General features: G+C 40.2%; 1 long non-coding RNA gene across 1 annotated transcript; it reads right to left on the reverse strand.

The window, feature by feature from the left end:
- Positions 1-9,386: 9,386 nt before the first annotated feature.
- On the reverse strand, positions 9,387-24,670 carry LOC113489749. Its single transcript, XR_003400095.1, has 3 exons — positions 24,659-24,670; positions 10,217-10,231; positions 9,387-9,507 (listed from the first exon to the last, which is right to left on the reverse strand). It is a non-coding gene; the product is annotated as an uncharacterized LOC113489749 (long non-coding RNA).
- Positions 24,671-25,120: the final 450 nt, after the last annotated feature.

Consider the following 25,120-nt stretch of genomic DNA (forward strand, 5'->3'; position numbering starts at 1 on the left):
TTAAAGACTGCAGGGATCAGTGAATTTCCAGGAATGGGAAATATTATGTTTATCCTTAAATACAGGGACAAAGGGAATCTAAGAACGTTACACTAGTCAGCTTAACTTCACTTTCCAGAAAAAAAAAAAAAAAAAAAAAAAAAAAAAAAAAAAAAAAAAAAAAAAAAAAAAAAAAAAAAAAAAAAAAAAAAAAAAAAAACACAACTGCCAAACATCATAAAGGTAACAGTTTGCAAGCACCTGAAAGAAATAAGGACACAAGTAACAGCTAAGGCAGATCACTCAAGTTCCCACCTAATTTTCTTCTGTGATGAGTAAGAGATTGTTTAGATGGGGAAAAAGCAGAAGTACTGTCTGTCTTGACTTCAGTAGGCTGTTTGCTGACACTGCTTCCAATGATGTTCTGGGACAGCATGAAGTCATCTGTCACCTTAGTTTCCAGACTAGTTTTCAAAATGTTATGCCTGATCTAATAAATCCTAACAGAATTAACACGGTCACAGATCACCATTTGATCAAGCCTGGTCTGAAAAAAAGTGACTAAAATGTGGGATCACAACTACTAAGAAGAATGTGCACAGGCAACTGATATCAAAAAGCTAACAATAAATAAGACTGGATTGAGCTTTATGAAGGAGTCTGTCCTGGGGCTGATACTACAAAGATTGACATGGACGATGAAAGAAACTGTCTTTCTAATTTATGGTTAAGATCTACCTTGAGGGATATGGCAGAATTCAATATGATCTTTGCAATTTGGAGAAATTATATTAAAAAAATATTTATATAACAGACAAGGGAATGACAGTGGTCTTAGGAAAGGGTAAAGGATCTGAACAACAGGTAGCAGATCACAAACTGCACACCAGTCAAAAATGTCATGCTAAGAAAAAAACAATTCCAATTCAAGGCATTTATAGAGCAGTTTACCCTGCAGAAGACACAAAGTATAGTTTTTCCATTGTGGTAAGGCCTCAACTGGAATACTGGCTGTCACTTGCATATATGGGCCAGATGAAGGAAAAATCCAGAGGAAGTCTGCAAGGGTAAACAGACATCTAAAAACATGACCTGGAAGAAATGATTGAAAGACCCTGGGACTGTTTAGCTTAGGTAAGAGGAAACTTGTGGAAAACAGAATAACAATCATCCAGCATCTAGGCTGTTGTTGAGATGGTCAGTAGGAAAAGATATACCACAAGGGATATTTGAGAAGGCATTAGGATAAATCTTCTAGTACTACCCACTGTCAATCAGTTGCCTAGAAAAATTGTGGTATTAGGACCACGGAAGCATTTAAGAACAGTTTAGACAAATATATTTCATGAATGACATAAACCAGGAATGGACTGAATTACTTCTTTCCCTTCCCCCGCTTTGAGTGTGCCATCACTGTTAATAAATACCCACTCCTTAGAATTTCAACAATAGGTCTCTGAATGGGAGAGAGTAAAAAATGGCTGTAGCTCTGTGTCACAGGAGACATCAAATTGAAAAACACCCAGAGCAAGTCCTAGACCAAGAGCACCAAGAAGCCAAATTCCTAGGACATCGTCAGCAATCCTCAATAGACATGGCACATGGCAGTCACTGTTGGGCAGCCTTTGACAGATACTAATAGCAATGAGCAGACATATATGATACAAACTGAGAAGCTGTCATAACATTAGCTAGCTAATCACGGAAACTATCAAGTGGCTTGGTAAAATGTCACCACTTTGCAGAAAAAAAGTGAAAAATTTACACAACTTAATTTTTCAACTAGATTTTCTATAAAGACACTTTGAATTTGTTTGCTTGGGAAGCTGATCACAATGAAAGTTTCCTCCAGTTGCAGCAAATACAAGAAGCTGGACCAGCTTCTTGTGTTTTTGGAATAGTCTGGACAGTTACATACACCTAGAAATTATTATAAAGGCCTATTAATTTACGATTAGCAGGTGGAGAGGATTTGTAAGACAGGAAAAAGGTGGTTAAGGTAGGATAAACAGTTGTCAAATAAATATTTTAATGTTGCTTTTCTTCTTGTTTCATTCTGACTACTCTGGTTTACTGTACCTTCTGAATGTCTCAGAAGCTATATCAAAATAAATATCCCTCCACAGAAAGTCGATAATGCCTAGAGCCTGCAAGAAGTATCTAGGCTCTTTTTATGTAGGCTCCATGTTAAAAAGTTCCTTACACATTCTAGGATTACAATAAAGTGAAGAAAAATACTAAGAATGTAAGACTGGACACATAAACTACTGGTCTCAATAGGCAGCCAAGATGTGATACTGAGGATAGTAAGTGATCCAGGCAAGGGGAAAAAAAATGTAGCTTTCTTTTTTTTTAAAAGGATAATGTTGTGGGAAGACTATTCCTTTTTTTCCAAAGAAAGAACAAGAAAAACAAGAAAAGTGCTGTTGGAGGAAACTAGCAATCAAAGGTAGCTATGAGGGCAGTTTGAAGGAGGTGACAGTGTATAAGAAAAATTAAGAAATTAGGTCTGAAGGATCCCCCAGAGTGAAGTTGCTGATGACATTTAAATTCTTGCATCAAATAAAACAACAATTTGGAACTGGACTTCATTAAATCCTGTATATCACAGAGGTACACAGACATTCCTGAGACCCAGATTTTCTATTTAGAACTCTTTGTGACTTCACACATTTTAGCACTGGAATGAAAATTATTACAATGCTTTGCATTTGTATTCTGCATCACCAGGAACAGAAAACTTACAGTCAGTACATGTCTTCCTGTTTTTCTTGTTTTCTGTCTTTGTTTTCAGGTTGGAAAGAAGTCAAGGGCCTAGTTTTTCTGGTCCCAGCTAGAAGTCAATAAGAGCAGGAGCAAACCCTACAAGCCTTAGAACATGAGCCACACTTACATCACAAACTAAATGCAGAACTCGGATTATCTGTTGTTTAAAATAGACGTCTTTAGTATGCTATCTATGTGAATAAAAGCATAAACATTTCAGCTATCAACTCATCAGAACTGCTTGAGCAAGCATAAAATATCTTCTTGGCACCAGGTAGTCACTCTGTCCTCTTAACGCGATTTCTTTCTCTCGAACCTACTTTTCAGCCACATGCTAATGGGTTCATCTTAAGATAGCAAAGCAATGCATGTTTCTAATATCAGACTTCCTTGCATTGGTGACAGCTATAGATTTTTTGCTGACAAAACAGTTTTAGAACTACATGAATGGTACATCTTTGTTTAGGGAAAAAAATGAGGTGAGTAAGAATTCTGAACCACAAATGATGCCATGTGAAAGACTAAACTGAGTGCAAGAAGCATTACAGACCACTTCACAAATGCAAATGAAATAAAGTGAAGAATAAAATGAAAACCCAGCTCTCCCCCATTCTTTTTTTTTTCTAAATAGCCTTCATTCTTTGCAATTTAGTCTATATTTCCATGTTTATTTTTTATTTTCTTTTTTGATTTCCATGTTTATTACTGAGCAAGAGTACCTCATGCAGATCATCTAAGTTCTTTTGATTTGGTTTATCTTCCCCCTAAATCCCTGGGTATAGTTATGTAATTGTTTCAGAGGACCAGACACAGCCTCTAAGGATAAGCCCTGCCTGACTGGTCAGAGAGTTCACCAGGCACAGACTGAAGTACTCTCATGAAAATTACTGCTAATGATTGAGTGCTTCATGAACTGGAGCACAAGCCTCTTTCTGCTAGGAGAGTTCTGTGATGACAGGCTCACCCTGAGGAAACAAGATGTCTTCCCTTTTTGTCTCCAAGACAAATCAGCATGGGTTTCCTCTGCTCTGGCCATCCACCGGAAAGTCTTCATCCATTACTGTTCCCAGTTCCCTTTACAGGCAAGCGTGTACAATATTCGGTCCACTCTCTCTAACACCAACGTCACCCCTTCAACTGCACTCATATATACACACACCCTCTTTCCCTTAAACAAAAAACAGAAAAAACAGAGGCAATAGGGAGAGGAGATTTTTCACTAAATCTTTGCTGCTGAAGACAGCAAAAGACCTTAATGAGTGTCTTGGCCAAGAGCCCCATGCTGGCTTAAGTCAGTTGCTCCTGCGACGACAGCATCAGTGTGGTTTTATTCTCAGCTCAGTCAGCACCTCCGCAGTGAGGGACTTTAATCACACTGGACCCTATGTTCACACTGCAAGAGGCCACTGGCTTCCTCTCTCTTCCTGTGGGTGACATTCCAGTGAAGATCAGGGAGAAATACAAGAGAAATCCACACCTGTCCTAGGCTTCTGTGGTCTTTTGGATTTGTATCAAATTACATTTAAAGCCATCCATTTCTGTGGTCTCTTTTTTCCCCCTGCCACTGAGGTCTTCTCAACTGTCCCACTGACAAGTTGGCCTTTTTCTGATGTCCTCAGGTGCCTGCATGGACAAGGTATCTGATAAGCACTGGGATGAGTGACTGGGTTAACTTGCTAATTAAAGCCCCATTTTCAGCACTCCTGAAGGATTGACTGGGCCAAAAATTAGAGCACAGGGGAAGTTTTAATTCTATGTACACTGTTTTGTAAATAAAAGGCTCTAACAATTTCAAAGAAAGTTGTGCCAAGAACCTTGCAAAAACTTTTTCCTCAGAGAATTATACAAACTGTGCAATTTTCTTTGAAGCTTTGTAGGATTAACTTTGTGAGTCTCTTGTAAACACTGAGGCTAATTCACTAAAAATGCTGCAGCACTGAAAGCACAATTATTTTATAATCTTAACCATTCATTTCCAATTACATATTCCTAATATTGCAAACTGGCCAAAAATCAAAATTACTGGAAAATTGGAAGTGGGTTTAAAGAAATCATTTCTGTCTTCTCCAGTATAGGTTAGATATCCAGTTACTGGCAGGACTGTACCAATGAGATAATGAAGTCATATTAGGATGGCAGTGACTAAGCTAATACCTATACTAAACCACTAAATGCGCCCAGTATAAACTGTGTGGCTTTCAGGCTGAGCTGGCTAAGCTGAACTGAGTCCCTGTGCAATCCATTGAAAGGCTGTTGCTTTTCTTTCTGGCACTGGCACAATTACCAAATGGTTCATCATTACTGGTTGTATAAAAAAATACTACAGAAAGTCTAACTAGCATAAGCAGAAATACTTGAGTTTTAAAAATGTTCTCAGATGCCCCAAGAGTGTACACACTTGTTTTATTGCTTGCTAGTAATATTCCCAGGTGGAAGATAATGAAGACCTATTTCAAAACAGTGTGATGAGCTGAACTGAACTCTGTCTGATAATGAGCACAGAGATTTCTAAGCATGTTTTTGATTTAAAAGCTGCAACAGAGATTATTTACTGTAAGGGTAACAGAACAGATGGTGAACACTTAGTTGACCGATATTTACGGGTTGCACATGCAGTACATCAGGACTTTTATTAACATTGAGGTAATGATTCAAAATTGCAGCTTGTTTGCTTGTTTCTTTTAAGAGAAAACTTCTGTTAATAAATAGAATGGACATGGAAGATAATTATCACTGAAAGATTACAATTACACCTTGACTACCTTGTGTTTGATTTGTTCAGATTTCATAAAGTAAACCAGAGCAGGTAGGTCATGATGAGCACACTCATTTATAATCTATACTAAGTTTAATTAAACATGAATGATGAAAAAATCTGATTGCAGGTCCTGACCTGATCCTAAAATTAAGTTTAACTTGGAAATTTTTTGGACACATTTTAAGGAACTGATAGAGGAGTCCAAACCATTATTAACAAATTCCAAGGGTGCTTAGTTCTGGACTACGCATTTAAGAGCAAGCTTTAATTTACTGAGACAGCACTCTGTTGGCACTATCACTAAAGAGACATGGTAAAACCAAAGCCATAATCTACACCAATATATATATATTTTTTTTTATAATGACAGGGTCACCATTGCTGCTGCTATCTCTGTTTTCTAATTACATTTTGGAACACATAAACTCATTGCTTCCAGTGACCCTGCAATAGTTTATTGTCCTCTTTGTGGCACACTTTCAAACCCCTTTGAAAAAGATGCTTATATTGCAGCTAAGGTGTATCTTTGTGATGACATTATTTCAGAGAGAAATGAAGAGCCACACATCACTTTCCTCTTCTCAGTCTATGAATGATACAGTTGTCAAGATTCTCTTCATGACCTAAAGCTACTATGCAACATAGGTATCTAGTACCCATTAAAATGGAATGTCTTCTTTATCCATGGAGCAAACACAGGACATCATACATACACTGAACTGACAACACAAGGTCTATTCTCTAATTTGGCCTCTAAATAGAGCGTGGCATAGTGCGACTCCTGTATGACCCCAGTGAGTTCTCATTCACATTCATAGCAACAATTTTAGATTTCAACAACCCAGAGTGAATTTTTACTGAAAACCTAGAAAATACTACAACTTCAACTCCCTCCATATGAATGTTGTTCAACTTCTTTCCTTGCTACTCCATCTAGGAGCTCTGTATATGTTTAGGAAGAGCCTGCCTTTGGCTAAGAATCACTTAAAATCATAATTAACCCATTACTTCTACAGAAGAAAGGAGAAACAGCAGCTTTAAGAATTTGGATCTAAAAACAATATGCAGCTGAAAGTATGTTAGGGAACCCTTCATAAGAACAGGAAACTAAAATTTAGAGAAGCCACAGCAAAAGGTATCTAAAAGATAGCTACAGCTTTCGTCCTACCACACCACTATAGCCTGATCCTGTTCCTAAGTCTACACTGGAGACTGAAAAGCAGCCTTAAGCTTCATTTAATTATAGAACAGGGTGCAAAACTACTTGATAGAAATTTCATGAGGAAACATTTCTTCCAGTTCCATAGACATATATCTGATCTTACAAACCCTTTATTCACTCATACAGCCCAACTGAAGCAAACAGAATTTACTTTAGTAAGAATAACTGATGTAACAGTTTGAAAGGAAAACTATGAAGAACTAAATATGTATCCTGCAGATCATGACTCTGAAAAAGATTTTGGTTTAGTCCCTAAATATAATTTAGAATAATGCTGTAAGGTTTTGCCAGTCTTTCTCTGCAAAATCCCTTATCTCCTTATTAAGCTCTGTCTTTAACTTCGTCTACTTTTAAAAAGTATTTTAATATACTTCTTTGTCCAAATGAATTCCTCCATGACCTCTTTATTTTCCAAGTTTTCCTCATCCTGTTCCACACTGATGCCCACATCTTTTCCTCTTTCAATCCTTACATATTTCTTCCTTCTTGAAAATGTTGTCATCAACTAAAGCACACTAAAATTGTTTAAGTGGCTTATGTATGTAGAAAAGAATGGTCCATGGACACTTTTGTTGATCATTTTATACATAGGATGTACAACATAAAGATAATTTTATGCTAGAAAAAGGGGGGGGAAATCAATAAAATAATTTATGGAAATTTACAGGTGTGGAGAGATCAGGTATTAAGGCTATTTAGATTCTCAATTCTAAAAGAAAAAGGAAACTTTACAATGTGTACCTCTACATATTTTACAGAATAGCTCACCCAGCAGATGATGAAGAATGAAAGACATACAGTGAAGAACACACATCCCCTAGGAGGACTGTCTTCAACTGCACAAAGAGAAAAAAGGGGAAAACTCACTGGCTCTGTTTCACCTACAGATAAATTGGTAACAACAATGATGGCGACTTGCAAATGGCAGAAAATAAACATACAAGGTTTGGAGGCAATTTGTGAGAGATTCCAAAATGAAAGAATTCAGCAACATCTGTAGTTTCCCTATCACATCTTTACCTGATATCTTGTTGATTCTGTAATGTTGCAAAGCATTTTCAGGACTAACAATAGGCAGAGATGTAAAGAAGGTTTATTCTAGAAAACCTTCACCTGGTCAGAAGCATATTGGCACAGATGTCTGCATTTGTGTACTAGCTTGTACCTACCTTGTGGTATGACTGCCCTTTAAGTAAAAAGTGTACATGTGATTTACTTTACAGCTTGCCTTTAATCTAGCTGGAACTTCTGTATATAAGGGTAGGAAAAATAGTAAAGAGTGAATCCTCTGATTCTGGTAGAAGCCTTGAGGAAGAAACACCCTGCCAAAATCGAAACAGGAGGCTCGCCAAGCAGAGTGCTTTGGAACAAGAAAGCAAATCCTGGCAACATATGAAAAAGAAGATGAAACAAAGCACTATAATTCTGAAGTCTCACATGCAGGTTTGTGTACTACTTTGCAAGAGCAACCGTTTTCCTCTCAACAGTGATTCTTGTCTATTCATGAGTTGGACTGTCACCTTTTGCAACACTATGTCATAAATCACCTGTTTCCCTCTAGCAGCATGTGGCTGTATCCAGCTTCTACTACAGGACAACCTGCTTATTGGATGAGGGAAAGGCTGTGGATGTTGTTTACCTTGACTTTAGTGAGGCCTTTGACAACGTTTCCCATAACATTCTCCTGGAGAAACTGGCCACTTACAGTTTGTATGGGCACAGGCTTCGCTGGGTAAAAATCTGTCTGGATACCGGGTCCAAAGGGTTGTGGTGAATGGAGTTAAATCCAGCTGGTAGCCGGTCAGGAGTGGTGTCCCCCAGGGCTCGGTTTTGGGTCCACTCCTGTTTAACATCTTTATTGATGATCTAGACAAGGGGATCGAGTGCACCCTCAGTCAGTTTGCAGATGACACCAGGTTGGGTGGGAGTGTTGATCTGCTCGAGGGTGGGGAGGCTCTGCAGAGAGACCTGGACAGGCTGAAGCCATGGGCTGAGCCCAACTGGAGGAGTTTCACTAAGGGCAAATGCCGGGGGCTGCCCTTGGGCCACAACAACCCCCAGCAGTGCTACAGGCTTGGGGAGGAGTGGCTGGAGAGCTGCCAGTCAGAGAGGGACCTGGGGGTGTTGATTGACAGCCCGATGAACAGGAGCCAGCAGTGTGCCCAGGTGGGCAAGAAGGCCAATGGCATCCTGGCTTGTGTCAGCAATAGCGTGGCCAGCAGGGACAGGGAAGGGATCTGACCCCTGTACTGGGCACTGGTGAGGCCGCACCTCGATTCCTGTGTTCAGTTTTGGGCCCCTCACTCCAAAAAGGACATTGAATGACTGGAGCGTGTCCAGAGAAGGGCAACGGAGCTGGTGCAGGGTCTGGAGCACAGGTCGTATGGGGAGCGGCTGAGGGAACTGGGGGTGTTTAGTCTGGAGAAGAGGAGGCTGAGGGGAGACCTCATCGCCCTCTACAGCTCCCTGAAAGGAGGGTGCGGAGAGCTGGGGATGAGTCTCTTTAACCTAGTAGAAAGTGAGAGGACAAGAGGTAATGGCCTCAAGTTGCACCAGGGAAGGTTTAGACTGGATATTAGGAAGCATTTCTTTCCAGAAGGGGTTGTTAGGCTTTGGAATGGGCTGCCCAGGGAGGTGGTGGAGTCCCCATCCATTGAGTCAGGTTGACACAATGCTGAGGGATCTGGTGTAGTTGGGAACTGTCACTGTTAGGTTAATGGTTGGACTGGATGATCTGCAAGGTCTTTTTCAACCTAGATGGTTCTGCGATTCTGTGATATATCTTGGACCATTGGTCTCCTACCAATACTATGCACAATATATAATATGTTACAAATACACAAACTGTTGTCAACACTGGGAACTACTACTGGCGTTACGGTGATTTTTTTACAAGTGTGTACATCAAATGGGTAACCAAAATAATTTCACATTTACATAAGTCACCTTCTTTTCTTTCCCTCATTTCATCTCTCCTCTGAATAACTAGTCAATTTCTATCATATTTTTTTGCCAATAAGAAGTTTTCTTTTTTTAAAAAAAAAAAAAAAACAAACAAACAAAAAAAACCTTTTAATTCTCTGCTTTCTGCCAAAGGAGCTGTGAATAAAAGCCAGCTTTCACTGCCTCCTCAAGTGTCTTCCATGCTTTCTGACTCCACCAGATCAGTTTCACACGTGTCTTCCTGGGTAAGACATCAGTACGGTCTCCTTTCCTTTACACAGCACTGCCATGGTTTGATACTGTTGCTTATGCAATGCTCCCATCTCCTACCTGGTTAAGCATGCAATTCATCTCAAAATGAAACAACAACTTTACAAGAGATTCTATAAGACCAAATGCTGAGCTATATTTTCAAATGAAGTAATTCAGTTCTGCTTTCTAGTCAGAAATTGCGTCCAATACCATATATCATAGAATTACAATTTTTACAGTGTACCACACAAGCAGACTGTGATCCTCCGGTTTCCAACTCTCTACTATCTACATACCACACACAACAAAGACTGTGCATATGGCAAAAAGAGCTCAGCTTCCCAGGACAGCTCTGTTGCCTACAGCAGGGTTATTCCAGGCATGAGTTTATACTCTATAAAAACAGTAAAATGCACTCCTGGACCAAACATCCCTCCAAATGCTCTGAGAGAGAGATGCTTTGTCGTGACAGACCAGCTTTGGATCAGTGCCTGATGGGAACACACATTAGCTACTTTCCTTCCAGCAGTAAGTAAACAGCCATACTTCATGCATGGCATCCAAAGGAAGGTCCTTTGCAGTCTTGTTTGTACTGACAGCTGCTATTTACATACCTTTGAGAATTGCAGTGAGTCTGACACTGTCTCTCTCTCTCCATATAAGTCAATAGGGCTGCAAGAGTTATAAATCAGGAAATAATATTTCTTACAAATAAGCCCCGAGTATTTAAAATAATCCTAAATGAGACAGCATGATTATTTCTCAAAATAGCAGTAGAGAGAATGGATTGCCTGGAAAGCTGGATTTCAGTTCATCCAGATGTGTGCAGTGGAGTCATTTTTGTTTTCTTACAGCTATTAAAAAGTTATCCATCTTAGCTTTCACCACAGAAAATTACCAAACTCAGGAGATAGTCATGAATGGCTCTAGAATCAATTTGATAGAGACAAAAATATGTCTGAGACAAAACTGATTTAGAGACAGGAATGATTTATAATACTCTTTCCCCAGTATCAGCTGTTTCCACTGCAGTCACTTTAACCTCAAATATCTGTAATGTGGAATGTAGCTAAAAGAAGTCTCCATTGCTTGTTTGAAAAGACATGGAGAAAAAAATCCTTAAATATTAGAATACAAAAAGTATAGATAGCTCTCCAAATATGAAACAAGTACCTGTTTATGTTTTTTCTACCAGACATGACCAACATTACTGTAGTCTTTTCACTAGCTGAGCAGAAAAAAATGCAATGTTTTCTGTACACTGAGACAGCACAGTTCTTCAACAATCCCTATGTCCCTTCTAGCAGTCAGCACTCTCCATAAAGCCAAAAAATAAAAGTGGCAAAACACTTGGGATTTTTTTTCCCCACTGGAATAATTTTTTTACTAAACACTTCTCTGTGTAAACACAGCAGTAGGTAAGTAAACTAACACTATAGGGGAAAGATGTTCACCTGTCACACTCTCCATCACCTTCATCTGCACTGACCTGTTCTGGATTTCCAGCCTTGGTCCACTCATCTCAATTTAGGAAAGTTTAATCCTCTGTTAACCAGTTCTGCAGTAGAGTTCTATAATGCTACTACAAAATAACGTTTGGATCATCACAGTAAGTTACTCCCACAGGAGTGTTTACAAGTAAAAGGTGAAAGAACATTTTAAGTGCATTTTTTCCTCCCTTTCTTCTTTGATGCAAGTGTTACACTGCTTGAAAACAATGCCAGACTTAGTGTTGGATGGAGTCCTCCACTGAGTAGAGACCAAGTTATGGGAGAGGTACAAAAAAATTCATTCCCTTGAAAAATTAAATCCTTGGCCTCTCTCTTCAAACAGCTAGCAAGGATCTCAGTTAAAACCAAACACAGTAGCAGTGTTTCTCTGTGATGGAAAGTCATCTTCACAATGATCTGGATCAAGACAATCTAAGAGATTTTCAATTACCTACAAAAAATAACATTTTGAAAGAAAATAAGTCAAACCAAGATGGAAAAAAAAAAAATAGAGGAAATAATTACAATACAGTCACTGCAAGCAAAAACACGTTCTCTAGAAAACCTGAGAGCGCATCAGCCTGTTCAGTGACTTGGAAAGCACCTGAATGGTGTAAAGCGGGTTAGCATTTGACTAGCGCCATTTGTAAATATATCAAGAAGTTGACAAAATGTGAAGACTAATTTTATTGTTTGAAAAGGGTAAAACAGGTGGGTTGTGTGGGCAAATCTTTATGCTGTACCGCTGTGCAATACTTGTACTGAAATGGTGAGGTTCTTCCTCTTTTAATATACGGAAAAGAAGTGGACTTCTGCACTGGGAACTGTCCGCATTATCCCAGGATGACTCCTCCTTTGGGAAATGTCATTTTGCCATACCTTTTACACAGATCCATGCTTTGCAATATCTCCACTGACCAGCTAGGCCTCAAGTCCACTCTTCTCAATATTGACAACACTCATGCTGGCATCTTGAGACCTCAGAGGGGATTAACAATGAGAGAGGAGTCAAAGCCCATTGGTGTCTGATAATATTTCTTTGTTGGAAAGGGGGTTTTCCACCAGTAAGATCATTGCTTTGAGATATAGTATAAAGAAGCCAGTGAAGGGTGGGGAGTATGCAAACTAGGCTGCTCCCGGTTGAAGTATGTGAACAAAAGCATGACAGAAACCATGATAAAAGTTGATCGTGTGAGTAAAAAGGCCAAACCACTACCACATGCCTCATGAAAAGGCAGGAAAGATATTGTCCAAACCAGGACTCCCAGGAGAGATGAGATCACACTAAGCGGGGGAAGAGGGTACATGCAGGATATTGTTTTGTAACCATCTAGTGTTTTCCTGAGTAAAAGTGATTGTGGCTTGGCTAAACCCAAGCTCCTCGCCTGCCCACTACTTACCCCTAAAGAGTAGAAACAAGAGCTCCACCACCAGGTAGTCTCTCTGGAAATGCATCTGAGCAGCATGGTGCTGGGAAAACCTACTGTCAGCAAAGTCTCTGGAAGACCCAGACTCTCTATGCAGGCTGCCTCAGAATCCTGAGGCACACAACTAGACTGCTCAGTCCCCAAAACAGAAGTTCAGTCAAACTGATTTGGTCACTGAAGGTCCACTCTCACAGGGAGGAAAGGGCTTTGTCATAGCATCCTGCTTCCAATCTAGGCCTTCATTCAAAAGAAGTTAACTCCTCTCTCTCAGTGAACATACAGGATAACTATTATTTCACTCTAAGTGTCAGGAGCATTTTTACATAATATTTCAAGTGGGGCACAGTTTGCTACATTCTTTATTCATGCTGAATTCCTTTTGCAGGGGCACAGGCTTTAGAAGAGATTTTAGCAATTATAACTTTTCTACTAGTAAATTAATCTAGACTGCTCTTGGAGGCTCTTCTTCCTTTACTGACTTCTCATCTCTCATGTGCTATCTGCTGGCATGGAAATTCTATTACCTTAATGTCAGAGTATTCATTTCAATTGCCATTATTGCTTTTCTTATCTTTTACACTCTTGACTTTGCTATATAATCGTTCCATTTCTCCTCTGCATTTAAAGTTTGATTCCATGGCTGTATCTCCTCTTTGCTCTGCATTATTTTTCCTGATTCTCCGTTTCACAGGGCCTTCTAGTTTGTTAGCTTCTGCAAAGTCAGCTCCCATGAAGGACTCAGCCTCTATTCTGATTATTATCAATGACAAACTGTGGCACTCTGTTCAGAGTATGAGGGACAGCATGTACTGATGACAATGCCAATCCTCTAGATACTCATTATTTCTTTATTCTATATCTTCTGTTTATCCCTTCAAGCATTTTATCCCATCTTGTAAACTTTTCTTTCATGCTAATAAACTTTCCTCTGGTACAATGTAAATACTCTTTTTTCTTTTATTATTTGACTCACTGATGGCTTAATTATGTCTAAGTTCTAAAAACAAAGCACTCTTGTACTCTCTCTTATTAGGCATGCTTCTCACTTCAGTTATAAACCTGTATCACAAAAGCAAGACAATGATCAATTGAAACAAATTTCACATCACCTGTTTTGTAAGCAAACCCTTTATCTTGCTTTGTTTGGAAGACATAACCTTCTGAAACCTCTCTATTCACTTGTTTTCTAAGTTGTTACTACACATTCTTTGATCATGCAGTGTATTAAGATCACTGTAGGCCTTGTAATTATGGCTTTGAAGACTGCAAACTTAGAGACATCTACACAGCAGGATTTAGGATTTCTATCTTTCTGTTTCCTAGCCTGGTCTCCTATAAAGCAAGTATATACAACTAAAAGATATTTTCTTTCTGAATGCTATTTCTTGATCTCTTTCTTTCAGGGTTCCATCCATCTCCACAAAGGTGTTCATCTGTCTGAGCTTGAACATCATTTTTTTTCTTTCTTTGCTATTGATGCAATTTTTGTGATTACAACATGGGAGGAAGATGTTACATTATTTTAGTTTACAAATGCACTTTCATCAATAAAATATTTGCCTGAAAAAAGTAGTTTGGAGTGGCGTCTCATTCTTTTTTATAACTTACTATGTTAATTTATTACTATTATGCAAAATAGGTTGAATTACTAAACACTTCCAGTTATAACAGTTCAGTGATAATTAATTGGGATAATCAGAGCTCTGAGAAAGCTATTCTGCCTTCTCATACCCATCCACAAAACCATTTTTAACCATCATCATACTCTGCCTACTAATGATTACAAGGATCTTCAAAGTCCATTAGGATGATCCATTTCTTAGGTTGCCAAGAAGGTCTCTGAGGCCCTGCACATGACATACACCAGTTTCACTTCAGTCTCAGTATCTACTGACCTAGAGACCAGAGTGAGCCTAAGGATGAGAACAGAACTGTGTGGTGTCCTGTGTCCAGCTCTCACTGTTCCACACTGACTGGAAATGAAATGTCACTTGGCTGAGGCGTCAAGTTCACTGAGGGGGCAGGACCATCAGGCAACACAAGCTGTTTGTTATCTAGCTGACTTCCAAAGAGCACGAAGAAATGGAACAAATGTTTTGCTAGCAAGATAGATGCAAAAGCAGATCATCAAGACAGAGTGCATATAAGGACAGTCTGCACTGAAGAATGAAGTACCTTACACATCATTAGGACCACACCATGCATGTAATCACCTAAACAGGTGGATGAAACAGCACAAAGGGATCACACGAATATTAACTAATCCATATGCATTTTTTTCTGTCTGTGTCTAGACTCTGCAACAAGAATCCGAGGCATACAGTTGTCAAACAGAGAATACATGTAAAAATGATCACAACTTATATACTGCTCTGACCTAGTCAGCTGAAGGCAATTTTATAGTGCTGTAATAATCCTTTAGATTTATAACTTTTGGGGACAGTTACAACAGACAGCAAAAAGCAAATATTCAATGAGCATTTATGGGCACAACAGCATGTATAAAAAAAAAAATAAAAAAATAAAACAGGCTGCAAATCTCATAGTCGTGCAGTATTGCACTAAGGTGAAGGTTTTCAAGACATTAGAGAAGAATGCAGCTCCCTTGGGCAGTTAACAGATACATACAAACTGAAGAAAGGGCCGAGGAGGAGCAGCATGTTTTCAGTAAGGAGTCAGCTTCCAAACCCATTATGAGCTGTAAGCTGGATTTTCAGTTTTTCAGTTCCCACTGAGGTCACAGGGCAGAGCAGAGCTGCTGTTTGGAGTCTTTTTGGTCCCTTTTACACTCTGGCAGGAGTGAGAGGAGGAAGAGGGAGAATAGGAGCATGGAGTGAGAGAGGGGAGCTTAGAGCATAAAGTGAATTCCTACCTATTGTCTTACTTTTCACTATCAACACGCACAAATAAACATTGCTGTTCATTTTTTTAATGCCTAATCAGGATAGAATCCCATTTTTTCCAGCACGACGAAGAGAGTGCATTGGCTCTGAGTGGGCAAAGGGCAGGGAGCATTCAGACATACTATGCTGTACATGTCACAGAAGGTCACTCACCACAGGCCACCGAAGAGTGGCACTGCTGAGGATAAAACCCAGCATCCCAGCTCAGTGCCCTTTTCCATGACATATACCTGAATTAATGCAGTTAAGTTTTTGACACATGAGAGGACTTTTTAAAATGAGAAAATAGAGCTACAAAAGCTATATAAAATTTTCTTGCAACCCAGGCTCTAATACATTAATTTTTTTTAATCATTAATGGAAAGATTAACGTTTTTATATCTATGAAACTGACAAGAACATCTTGCCTATGAATGCAAGACTTAACATTTTTACTTTATCTTTTGTAAGAGGAAAACATATACCAAGAATAAACTTAGAGATCTTAAAGACAGATGAGTTTCTGATGGGACGTGAAACTATCATTACAAAATTACTTGATTTTGAAGCAGAATATACAAAGATTCCAAACATTTCTTGTGATGCACCTGATGTTCTGTACTAACTGCTGTTTATGGCTAGAGAGATACAGTTTTCTACCCTGCTTCACTACAGAGACAGTTTTCTAGTCTGCTGAATGCACAGAAAATCAGCAGGCTTCACTCAAAGAGAGCCAGTCAAAAGCACTGCTCATATTCACACAGCTCATAGGCTACCCTGAGTTTTGTCCCAGCTGCCCAGAGCTTCAGTGCAGCTGTGGCAGCTACCAGTAAGAGATATAGATCATAGCAATCCTTGTTTTCACCATCAGTTTGAACTTGTTGAAGACTTCCTTCATTCTACCCTGGAAGAATTCTCTAGTAAGAAGGAAGCCAGTTGTTCCTGTGCTTATAAGTCACATCATGACATAAAGCAGGAGAGGGAGTCATAACTGATAGTAAATTATTTCCACAGATGTGACCATCAAAGTGAGCTAGGACAGAAGCCTGCAGTTCTCAGTGACATTGTATCTTCACTGATCTACATATACCTCCCATGGACACTGACAGGATTTAATCTAAAAGACTGGTATTCTTTCATACTACGTGGCCTCTTTAAGTTACAGGAGCTGCTGTACACTTCTAATGCTTTGTTTGATGACAAGAGAGTTTGCAAACAAAAACTCTTTTTGGTCTTTACAACATACTGTGCATTATTCTCTTTCATCTCTAAAGGATGCCTCTAAAGAAATTGGATGAGCAGGGCAAAGAAAATCAGCAGAGCATAATACAGTCATTAGCGTAGCAACTGTAGTGTGTGCGTTTATGAACCTGTCACCAAAGATTAGACCAGATATGCTTCTCTCATCAAAGGCTTCAAAGTCAAGCCAGAATATTCAACTGACTTTCCCAAGACGGGATTCTCCTACTCTCAAAACAAACATATAATTTCTGTCTGTGCTGGAGAACCCTCTCACATAATGCCACATCACTTATAATTAGTGAGATTATTGAATCCAACTGCTCCAGCATCAAATTCTCTGGAAAGTTCCAGTGTAGCTGACTTGCTGACTTGTAATTTGCTGACAGAAGACATTAAGGCATCTTTTCTGTGTGTGTTAGGACTGTTCCAACTTAATTTATAGTTCCAGTGAACTGCAGTATAGTGCAGCCTAATGACTCAGAGCTGTATTCCTAGGTCAGGCACTGGGTTACTATATGACTTTTGGCAAGTTGCTTAACTTTTCAGATAGTCTTTCTTCTAAACTTAATATCACTCTATTTCCTATATTTAATTCGCAAGAATTTTGTAAAGTTCAATTAATATTTACACGTCTTCTGGTTTAGATAACAGGCACCGCTGAAATGCCAAGTATTATCACACCTATTAAAGCTGCTTCACAAATCACCATTATGCTATATCTTGTGATGGAATCATGATTAGGCACTTTTGTTATCTTGTCAATAGAAGTTAGACTGCTTGCACAACATATAAAACTACCAGATTGATGAGCCCTCCTGCTCACAGGTCATAAAGATTGATTCCATATTTTAAAACGTGGCAATTTTTCTTTCTTTCAGTTCACAGTTTACTGAGGGAAAGGCAATGCCTTTCCTCTGTTAGGATAGAAATTCAGTTTTTACTAGTAAAGTTCAAAATAGTTTTTTCTCCCACTTAGTGTAATGTCACCCTTTTTGGATCCTCCTTTTTACTTCTGTGTTTGAAGTCCTGCACAAAGTCAAAGGATTAAGTCATTGGAGGTGTGACATGTAGGAAAAATGTTATGGGCTTTAGCTGTTCATGGGAGAGTATACAATGTTAGCAGTGATATAGTAGCTAGCATTACAATGACAGCTTTTACAAGGCAAACTGTATCCCCTTTACGGAAATCATTTCCTATTTGAAAGATAGAGACTAATAGCAGAAGATGCTTGACTCCAGCATTGCCCAGACAGTCAGAGACTGAAAGCAGTAATGCAATGCAAATGATTAATTTTCAACCTGTGAAAATTCCTACCGAAGAAACAAAAAATAAATATTTGATTGTACAATAAAGTATTGATTTATACTCACAGACCTCAAGGTTGAATCATTTCAGTTATAACTGATGGGAACATTTCCTTTCTTATATGTACTGTCTGTTGCTAGCTAAATACAACCTCTGTCACACATATTCACCTCATAATCACATATTGACTCTTAAAAAGACCATTTAGCCTCCAGGCAGGGGGTAGAAGTACCTAGTGATGTTAGCTGATAGGAGTCAGGAGGCTGAGTTCCTGTTTTATTTGCATAAGGGCGTGATAAACTTCTGAGGACTGGAAACAACTGCATTGCAAATTCTTAGCAAGGTCTCCATAAGACTCACAAGATTATCCAAATGCACGTGAACACGCAGAATGTAATGTGTTCATCCAGTGTGATGGATGCGGTCAGTAACCATCTTGCTTCTCTACAGAAACAGTGCAATGCTACAAACCCGTTCATCATTAGCACTTTGAGAATATATTGGAAAATCAACTTATAAACACACACTAGCCATGTATGAAACTACTCTGGAGTGTAGTTTGTGGTTTGACAATTAGTAGTATTTCATCATAATATAACAAACCTTTTAATCATCATTTGTGGTTAAGGAAGAAAGCAAGGAGAAGGTAAGGAAATTGTATTTGCAGTTGTAGGGATTTAATGACCCTAAGTAATCCAAACAAAACTGTATTTTTTATTTCATCTGCTCTTGCATTTGTCAGCTTACAGGATTTTATCAAGAATATTCCAGTACATATATTTTTCTTTAAAACAAGTACATGAAGAATCTCAGTTTGTGGCTTTCAAGCAGGAGCATTTGGTGTTTACCTTCGGCACTCAACTTGCATGGAAACCCTAAAGGACTCAAAGAATACATCCTTTCTGCATAATTTAAGCAGACAGGATCTCCCTCTACAGGCTTCCAAAGACACTTCCTTCTCTCCCTTGATGAAAACAGGATCCTAGAGGAGTGTCCAGATGTGGTTAAAATGAAGCCACAGGTTAGGGTGGCCTGGGTATCAAAGGAAGTTTCTTGTGCTGAGGTTAAAGATGAACATTCCTCATGTTTAAAAGTTCAAAGTCCAAGCACAAAGCATTGTACATTTTGTGACGTGCTAAGTCACAATTTTTTAAAGTCTGTTTATTTTATATCTGGAAGCACTGCATAAGTATGTTTTCCTCTTTAAACGAAGCCCAAGCAGCTTCTTTGCTTGATGGCATTAATGGCAAGTGTGCAAGAGGCTGTCTGAGAGTAACAAGGGCTGTATGCATGCATCCGTGCACTCTTCAAGCTGAAAGGTGGTTCAGTGTTTGAATGAGCTACAGTGGCTGATGTTTATGGCCTGTGCTGTGTGAAGAAACAAACTGTGGGTTAAACACGGAGGACTTTTCCTTTGTAACCTCAGTGTTGATGATAGGGATTGCAATGCTGCTATGTGCCTGAGTGAAGGTTCTGCATATTACAAGGACACAGAAACACAAACACATGCATGTGATGCTTTTTAAAGCCCCCGAGCAGGGATTTTATTTCCTTTTTAAAAAGTCAGTGAACTCACAGGTACATGAGAGTGTCTCTGCCACTCAGTGCCTTTTTAGTACTAACAGAAGCTTTGTGTGTTTTGTCTGCCTCTGTCATAAAATCCCACGGTACAAGGGCCTAGAATCTCCTCATTTTCTGATTATAAAAATTAACTGTCACAAGGCCATCTAGTATTATCAAATACGATAACGAGGCACAAAGGTTTGAAGTAGGCTGAAATCTTCTTTTGCTGAAACATTATGGTGACGGCCACAGAGAAAACAGAGGACTGTGGCTAGGAGGAAGGCACATGGTCTGTTGCAGCTTCAATACAAAATATTTTGTTTCTGATACTTTTCTTTTTATAGTTACGACGATTCTCACCAATAGTCTTGAAAATCACAAAGAATGGCAGCGTTTAGAAAAAAAAAAAAAATCAGTGTGCTAGGAGCCTTGAAAGGAATTTGGAACATATTGTTTACTGGATGTTAGCAGCTACTTGAAATTGAACTTTTTCTGTCTGTATACATTACCATCCTCCAATTCCACAGGAATTATACACAAATATCCAGCTCTACTGATGGAAAACATGACGGGGTACATTTGGCAAGGATTTTTCATTCAGAACTGACTTTCCTGCCAGGAGATTTCAAGGCTCATGCAGCATTGTTTGTATGGCACCCTTCTGGAAACCATCAGTGTGGCTGAAAAAACTTCCTGATCACATCAAATCTTTTCATTTTCTTACCATTTAGTAAAAGTTTCCTCTGGTGGGAAAAAGGTAGGATTTCTTGTTGAAGCCATATTAGATGTTCTCACACAGCCTCCTGTCCCAATTCGAATAGATTTATTGGCAAAACTCATACTAGATTTAATGTGAGGAAGAATGGCCCAAACCAGTGATTTTTTTGGCTTTTTCTATTTCTGGATTTTCAACATTTCTGCAGGGGAGGTGGGAGGCATGTATAGCAAACATAAACTGAGCAAAACCTTGATTTCATTAGCTGTCTTTTACAGACTCCTTATAGAAAACACTGTCTTAAATCATTAAATCACAGAGCTTAGCTTGTGCAATATTTGTCTCTATGAAGCCAGGAAGCTCTCCTGTGCAGGATTACTGCCCATGATTTGGCCCATAATGCCTATGCAGGTGGCTATTCACAAAAATCTGTCACACAATAAAGGAAAAGACCTCTTCAAAATGAGACATTTGTCCTTACAGCTGCACTCTCAGAGTTCCTCAAGATCTGTGGGGTGTGTATGTCAATTGTATGTATATGTAGTGTACCCATTCTTAACAGTGAAGAATTAAAGAGCAAAGGAATACCTTTTCAGATATATTCAGGAACCTAATTTCAGAGGAATTAGAAACACAGAAATTCTCACTTCACAGAGGAGAGAAAGGAGTTTCACAAGGCATGATGCAGAGGAAGAGGCTCACTTAGATATTTGTTGTGGTTTGAGCCCAGAGGGGAACTGAGCATCATGCAGCCACTCGCTCAGCCCTTTTCCTCAGGAATGGGAAGGAAAAATTAAAGCAAAAGGCTCAGGAATCAAGATAAAGACAGGAAGGGATGACTCACCCATTACGGTCATGGGTAAAATACAGATTCGTTAGGGGAAGAAAGGGACCTGGGGGTGTTGATTGACAGCCCGATGAACAGGAGCCAGCAGTGTGCCCAGGTGGGCAAGAAGGCCAATGGCATCCTGGTTTGTGTCAGCACTAGTGTGGCCAGCAGGGACAGGGAAGGGATCTGACCCCTGTACTCGGCACTGGGGAGGCCGCCCCTCGATTTCTGTGTTCAGTTTTGGGCCCCTCACTCCAAAAAGGACATTGAATGACTGGAGCGTGTCCAGAGAAGGGCAACGGAGCTGGTGCAGGGTCTGGAGCACAGGTCGTACGGGGAGCGGCTGAGGGAACTGGGGGTGTTTAGTCTGGAGAAGAGGAGGCTGAGGGGAGACCTCATCGCCCTCTACAGCTCCCTGAAAGGAGGGTGCAGAGAGCTGGGGATGAGTCTCTTGAACCAAGTAACAAGTGATAAAACAAGAGGTAATGGCCTCAAGTTGCACCAGGGGAAGTTCAGACTAGATATTAGGAAGCATTTCTTTCCAGAAGGGCTTGTCAGGCATTGGAATGGGCTGCCCAGGGAGGTGGTGGAGTCCCCATCCCTGGAGGTGTTCAAGAGTCGGGTCGATTTAGAGCTTAAGGATATGCTGTAGGTGGGAACTGTGCTAGGAGAACAGTTGGACTAGATCTCCAGGGTCCTTTCCAACCTAGATGATTCTGTGTGATTCTGTGTGAAAAAGAACATCAGTTTAATTCAAACACTAACAACAATGCTTAACAAGCAGGGTAGGACAGTGAGAAGCACTGTCATATCTTAAAAACACCTTCTCCCACCCCTCCCTTCTTCCCTGGCTCAGTTTCGCTGATGACCTCTCTACCACCTGTCCCCACAGCAGTGCAGGGGGCAGGGAAGTGGTCAGTCCACTGCTCCTTCCTTCTTGGGGGGAGGACTCCTCGCATTCTTCCTCTGCTCCAGCATGGAGTCCCTATCACAGGAGACAATCCTCCATGAACTTTCTCTCCTGTGAGTCCTTCCCAAGGGATACATTCTTCTCAAGATGCTCCCTTCCACATGTTGCCGTCCTCCCAGCACTGAACTACAAAGCAGGGGCTTCACTCCACAGAGTCCCAGCCTTCTTCAGTCAGAGTCATGTGCTCCAGCATGGGGCCCTTCCATGGCCTGTGGGTTGGTATCTGCTCCACTGCAGACCTCCATGGATGGCAGTGGGGGCAGCCCTGCTGTCTCACCACAGGATACAGAGCAAGGGTATCTGCTCTGCGCGCCTCCCTCCCTTCCTCCTCCTTTCTTTCACCGACATCAGTGTTTGTGTAGGAATTCTCCTCTCAGCCCTTCCTCACACCTCCCACTCTTCCTCCCAGGTTCTGCTTCTTAAACACGTTATCACAGAGGTGCAGTCACCATCACTAATTGGCTCGGCCCTGGCCAGGGCAGTCCAGCTTGGAGCCGGGGGAGCTTCATGAAGCTTCTCCAAGGGCCAGCCACTGCTGTAGCCCCCTCCCCCAATACCAAAACCCCCAACCACACACACGCAAAGCCAGCACAGTATTGTAAATACCCTACAGTCCCCTAAGGGACGGTGGCCCTCGGGTGACCCACGCTGCAGCAGGGACACCCCTGTGGGACTGCAGCCCACAGGGGACCCACCCTGAGGCAAGGACAACTCTGAGTGATTATGGCCCACAGGCAACCCACATCAGAGGAAAAGTGCTAAAAAACAGCATAGCAAGAAAATCTGAAGAAGTAAAGAGCAGCAGAGGAAAAGCAGTAAGAAGCAAAATGCAACAGAACAGAAAAAAAAAAAAAAAAAACACACAACAAACTAGCAGAAAAAACCGTTATGCACACAACCACAGACCTCCTGCATCATCTCATCACCTGACCGGAGTAAGGGGGATAGACTGAGTTAATCTCCCTGTAAACACAGGGGAAGTTGAGCCTGGGAAAGAGGGAGCAAAAGTTGTTTTGCTCAAGTGATCTTTTTATTTGCTGATGTTTTTTTTCTCTATACCAAATCAGTGACCAGAAGTTGATGTTAACTGGACATAAATTAAGTAAAAATAACCTGAGTAGAGATGTTTTGCTGATGAGACGCTCAGATGCTCTTGACAATAAGATGTGTGTTTCCATAGTGCAGCTCAACCTTGAAAAGCTCCCATTCCTCCCCATGGGAGCACATGTCTGCCTCCAATAAAAACTGACCAGGACCCACAGTGCCTGGCTCCCATCAGGTGTCCTAGCCAACAATTCCCTTTAACTACTGCAACATAAAAAGTTATAAAGAGCTTATTAATCAGCCAAGCCTAAAGCTACAGGAGTATTTTAAATCATTCATTATTAAATTTGGAGGGAAGGGAGAGTAAGGAGTTATATTTGGTAGTAAAGAACTGCAGCCCAATATTTAAAAATAATAAATAAATTAGTATGGATATTATTAAACACAGAGTTAGGTGACTGTCATGTTACAGGTGAGGTTTTAACATTTGATTGTTCTTTCACTATGGTAGTAGTAGTAAAATGTGCTTTTACTTCAATAGGAGGTGAATGGAGTCATTAAATGGAGGTGAATTTTTAGGCCATATGGCCTCAGTCCTTGTCGTTTTCTTCATGTTGCAGGTATTTGTTTCTGTTTTGTGTTTGTATTTACATTTTCTTGGCCCTTTAGTGCCCTAAGGAGCCATTCATAAATGGTCACAGCACAGTAACCCACAAAATTATAGCCCTATAAATTACCCCCTCAGGCATTAAAAGAGCCTGGGAAAATACAAACACAGACAGACTCAAAACTTTTGTTTAACAAAATTTAGGCCATATTGGTGGTGGGGGAAAAACCTCCCATCATTTCAAAAACTGGAAAACTACTTGTATTGTAGACAGATGTCATTTGGTGGCTAACATACAACAAATACAAGAACTAACTAGGCCTTCCATAGTATCTTAGTAGGTCCAAATTGATGTTTTTACTAACAGGGAAAATGAATTTCATGTAAAAAGAGTGAATACTGCTAAATGGCAGTGTACTTACTTATCACATCATTTACAAAGTGAAACACTTAAAAGCCAGGAAATTAATAAAGGACATCTGAAATCTTACACTTGCCACGGGAAAAAAGAAAACACACTGACAGCATCTATTGCAGTGGTACCCTAGAATATCACATTCATAGATTTGTTCTCAAAACTTCTCTCTGAGACATGATATTTTTAATCAGTGGGAAACTGATGCACAAAGCAAGAGATTTGGAAAGATACCTAACTTTGCAGACACAATGGAGACACGTTTGCCCTTAACTTCTGTGCCAAAGGGAGAGAAGTCCCATAAAGCTGCATTTGCAGCCCAGAGGAGTGCAAGCAAGAGGGTGATGAACACACTTGTTTTCTCCAACCGTGCTCCCTGTGCAGGTTCCTGGAACCAAAGCATACATACCTCAGTGCAGTGACACACAACCACACCATTAGGCAACAGCTCAGGATAGTCCTGGGCCCCATAATTTGGGGATCCACTCACTGAAAGCCTCACAACCCACTTACTTACACAATGTCTACCATATGATGCTGTGGTAAGGACAAGGGTAGTGTGGGCCCAAACCATTTTGCCACATCACTGAGTGCCCCAAAAAATTGGCAGCTGAAGTTGGGCACGTGGCCAGACACTGCTTCACTCATACTGAGAAACAAGAAGTCACATGAAAAACTGCGTGTGAGGCCAGGAAACCTATGACAAAAAC

The sequence above is a fragment of the Athene cunicularia genome, assembly GCF_003259725.1.
Source record: "Athene cunicularia isolate RWA chromosome Z unlocalized genomic scaffold, athCun1 chrZ_part1, whole genome shotgun sequence".
Lineage (NCBI taxonomy): Eukaryota > Metazoa > Chordata > Aves > Strigiformes > Strigidae > Athene > Athene cunicularia.